We start from the raw sequence: 4,519 nt of genomic DNA, 5'->3' as shown, positions 1-4,519 counted from the left end.
CGCACTGTCCACAGGCACCCTGGGGTATTTCCGGGACCGCTGGTCACCGCGGGGGGGTGGAATGTATCCTGGACAAGGAGTGTAAGGTAGTTGTATAATACTCAGTATATTTGATAGCTGATTTAATTTATTTTTGGTCAAAAAAATCAAACAAAACAGCACGGCCATGATCATGTTGAATGGCGGTGCTGGCTCGAAGGGCCGAATGGCCTCGTCCTGCACCTATTGTCTATTGTCACACACTCGGGACAATGTACACCTACACCAAGCCAATGCGCGTCTTTGGAGTGTTGGAGGAAACCGGAGCACCTGGAGAAAACCCACACAGGTCACGGGGAGAACGTGCAAACTCCGTTCAGACAGCACCTACAGTGAGGGTGGAACCCGGGTCTCCGGCGCTGCATTGGCTGTCAGGCGGCAACTCTACCGCTGCGTGACTGTGCCGCGGCGTGTTGGCAGATGAGCGTACATGAGTGAGACGTGGGCAGGGTGACCAGTGACTCAGCCTCTCCCTGCCAACAAGCTGAGAGCTCTCGTTAAACGTCCTCTCTCGGGGACTGGGGTTGACAGCAGCTTGCGTGCTCAGAATTAATTCCCCACGACACGAGACTGGCGGGGAATTCTAATCAGCAAGAGTTGTCCTTTGCAGAGACCTGGAGCGTGGGCTGTGACATGAGTTGGTGTTTGTGGAGAGAACACAGAGGGAGGGAGGGAGAGCCAGCCGGATCTCCACAGGCAGCCGGTCTCTGTATTGTACTGGGAGTTTCCTCACCTCCACACCACACGTTCACAAGTCCAGAAGTGATAGGAGCAGAATTAGGCCATTCGGCCCATCAAGTCTACTCCGCCATTCAATCATGGCTGATCTATCGCCCCCTCCTAACCCCATTCTCCTGCCTTCTCCCCATAACCCCTGACACCCGTACTAATCAAGAATCTATCTATCTCTGCCTTAAATATATCCACTGACTTGTGGCCTCCACAGCCTTCTGTGGCAAAGTGACCCTGCTCCTAAAAGAATGCCAGTGAGGGTCCAGGGTCAGGGGGTGTGGGTCAGGGGTCAGTGGGTGTAGGTCAGGGGGTGTGGGGTCAGGGGGTGTGGGTCAGGGGTCAAGGGGTGTGGGGTCAGGGGGTGTGGGTCGGGGGTTGTGGGTCAGGGGTCAGGGGGTGTAGGTCAGCGGGTATGGATCAGGGGCAGGAGGGCGATGTGAATCGAGGGGGGTGCACTCCAATCCTAGTGAAAGGCCTGGATAGAGTGGATGTGGTGAGAATGTTTCCACTAGTGGGAGAGTCTAGGACCAGAAGTCACAGCCTCAGAATAAAAGGACGTTCCTTTAGGAAGGAGATGAGGAGGAATTATTTCAGTCAGAGGGCGGTGAATCTGTGGGATTCTTTGCCACAGACGGCTGTGGAGGCCACAAGTCAGTGGATATATTTAAGGCAGAGATAGATAGATTCTTGATCAGTACGGGTGTCGGGGGTTACAGGGAGAAGGCAGGAGAATGGGGTTAGGAGGGAGAGATAGATCAGCCATGATTGAATGGTGGAGTAGACTTGATGGGCCGAATGGCCTAATTCTGCTCCTATCACTTATGAAGTTATGAACATATGGTGGTTGGGATGTGGAACTCACGGCCTGAGAGGGTGGTGGAGGCAGACATAGTGGCAGTATGTTTAGGTTGAAGTTCAGGTGTATTATTGTCACGTGTACCGAGGTACAGTGAAAAGCTTTGTGCTTCATGCTATCCATACAGATCAGATACACAATCAAGTCAAACTCAAAGTCCAACAGGTCGAGGAGCAAAGGGGAAGATACAGAGTGTAGAATATAGTTCTCAGCATTGTAACGCATCAGTTCCACAGACAAAGTCCAATGACCGCAATGGGGTAGAGGTGAATCGGACAGTGCCCTAGCTTATGGAAGGACCGTTCAGAAGCCTGATCGCAGAGGGGAAATAGAACTGATTAGTTTAGTTTAGGTTCGAGATACATCACGGAAACAGGCACTTCAGCCCACCGAGTCCGCGCCGACCAGCGATCCCCATACAAGGGCGATCACGGTGGCGCAGCGGTAGAGTTGCTGCCTTACAGCGTTTGCTGGGCCAGTGACCCGGGTTTGATTCCGACTACGGGTGCTGTCTGTACGGAGTTTGTACGTTGTCCCCATGACCTGCGTGGGTTTTCTCCAAGGTCTTCGGTTTCCTCCCACACTCCAAATTCCTAGTGTGTGTTGGATAGCGTTATTGTGTGCGGGATCGCTGGGCCGAAGGGCCTGTTTCCGCGCTGTATCTCTAAACTAAACTAACGCAATCCTACACACACTGGGGACAATTTACGATTTTTACCAAAGCCAATTAACCCACAAGCCCGCACGTCTTTGGAGTGTGGGAGGAAACCAGAGCACCCGGAGAAAACCCACGCAGGTCACGGGGAGAACGTGCAAACTCCGTACAGGCAGCAGCTGTAGTCAGGATGGAAACCGGGTTTCTGGAGCTGTGAGGCAGCAGCTCTACCCGCTGTTCCTGAGTCTGGTCTCCTCTGAGAAGGTCATGGAAGCGAAGGAATGAAAGAAAATGAAGAATGATGTACTGGAACGCGCCCAGATTGTGCAGGCTAGGTGCTGGCAGAGTAATGGCACATTACGGCTGATCATTTCACGGGTAGACACAGAAAGCTGGATTAACTCAGCGGGACAGGCAGCATCTCTGGAGAGAAGGAATGGGTGAGGTTTCGGGTCGAGACCCTTCTTCAGACTGGTCTGGGATAAGGGAAACGAGAGAGATAGACGGAGATGTAGAGAGATAAAGAACAATGAATGAAAGATGTGCAAAAAAGTCACGATGAAAAAGGAAACAGGCCATTGTTAGCTGTTTGCTAGATGAGAACAAGAAGCTGGTGTGACTTGGGTGGGGGAGGGATAGAGAGAGAGGGAATGCCGGGGCTACTTGACATTAGAGAGATCAAGATTCATACCACGGGGCTGTAAGTTGCCCAAGCGAAATATGAGATGCTGTTCCTCCAATTTGCATTTAGACAATAGACAATAGACAATAGACAACAGGTGCAGGAGTGGGCCATTCGGCCCTTTGAGCCAGCACCGCCATTCAATGTGATCATGGCTGATCATCCACAATCAGTACCCCGTTCCTGCCTTCTCCCCATATCCCCTGACTCCGCTATCTTTAAGAACCCTATCTAGCTCTCTCTTGTAAGCATCCAGAAAACCGGCCTCCACCGCCCTCTGAGGAAGAGAATTCCACAGACTCACTCTGACAATGGAGGAGGCCCAGGACAGAAAGGTCAGTGTGGGAGTGGGAAGGAGAATTAAAGTGTCCAGCAACCGGGAGATCAGGTAGGTTCAGGCGGGCTGAGCGAAGGTGTTCCGCGAATCGATCGCCCAGTCTGCGTTTGGTCTCGCCGATGTATAAGACTCCACATCTTGCCCAACGGATACAGATGGTGAGGTTGGAGGAAGCATTCTGTGTGGCCTGGCCAAATGTACAGAGGACATGGTGGGGTGCCAGGGATCCTGGAAGAGATGTCATTTGTGTGAATGTGTGTGAGTGATTGGTGGTTGTCGGAGGGGCCGTAGGCGCAGATTGGCAGCCACGCTTCCGTCAGTCTGCCCCAGGGCAGCTGTGGCTACAGAAATAGCTTACCACCACCGAGTGTGACTGAGGAGTGAATGAATAATGCGATGTAAAGTGCCTTGAGTATTAGAAAGGCGCTATATAAATCCCATCCATTATTATTATTATTATTATTATCATCTTTAGCAACAGGCCCCGTGCTGGAGGGGGGCAGGCATGATGATGAGCCTATGATGAATGTTTGTCGGCACTGGGCCTGTACTCGCTGGAATCTAGAAGGATGAGGGGGCACCCTCATTGAAACTTAACGCTTAGTTTTTATTTTACCGACATGGATTGTTGTCTCTGGAATGTCAGAGGTTGAGGGGAGACCTGATAGATGTTTATCAAATGATGGGAGGCGTAGATAGGGTAGACAGTCACAGCCTTGTCCCCAGGGTGGGGATGGCACAGACTAGAGGGCACAGCTGTAGGGTGAGAGGGGCAAGGTTTAAAGGAGATGTGCGGGGCAAGTGTTTTACACAGAGGGTGGCGGGTGCCTGGGGTGGGGGTGGAGGCAGATACGATAGTGGTGTTTAAGAGGCTATTGGATAGACACATGGATATGCGGGGAATGGAGGGATGTGGATCGCGTGCAGGCAGAGATTAGTTTAACTTGGCATCATGTACGGCACGGACATCGTGGGCCGAAGGGCCTGTAACTGTTCTATACAGTTCTGTGTTCTACGTACGGCAATGATAAACGTCGCCAGAAATCCTGTCCCCGTCTTGGGAAGAGCTGAAGTGATTGGAAGAATAAATCACTTCCCTTGATTCACGGCCAATAGAATCAATTGCACAAATTAAACACTTTTATTCCGCTGCCAGGTGGAAACTTCACAAAATTATTCATGTGATAATTGCTTCCTTTCATCAGTTGCCGCGGTTCC

The sequence above is a fragment of the Amblyraja radiata genome, chromosome 6 (assembly GCF_010909765.2).
Source record: "Amblyraja radiata isolate CabotCenter1 chromosome 6, sAmbRad1.1.pri, whole genome shotgun sequence".
NCBI classification, from domain to species: Eukaryota; Metazoa; Chordata; class Chondrichthyes; order Rajiformes; family Rajidae; genus Amblyraja; species Amblyraja radiata.
Note: the sequence above shows the minus strand (reverse complement) of the source record.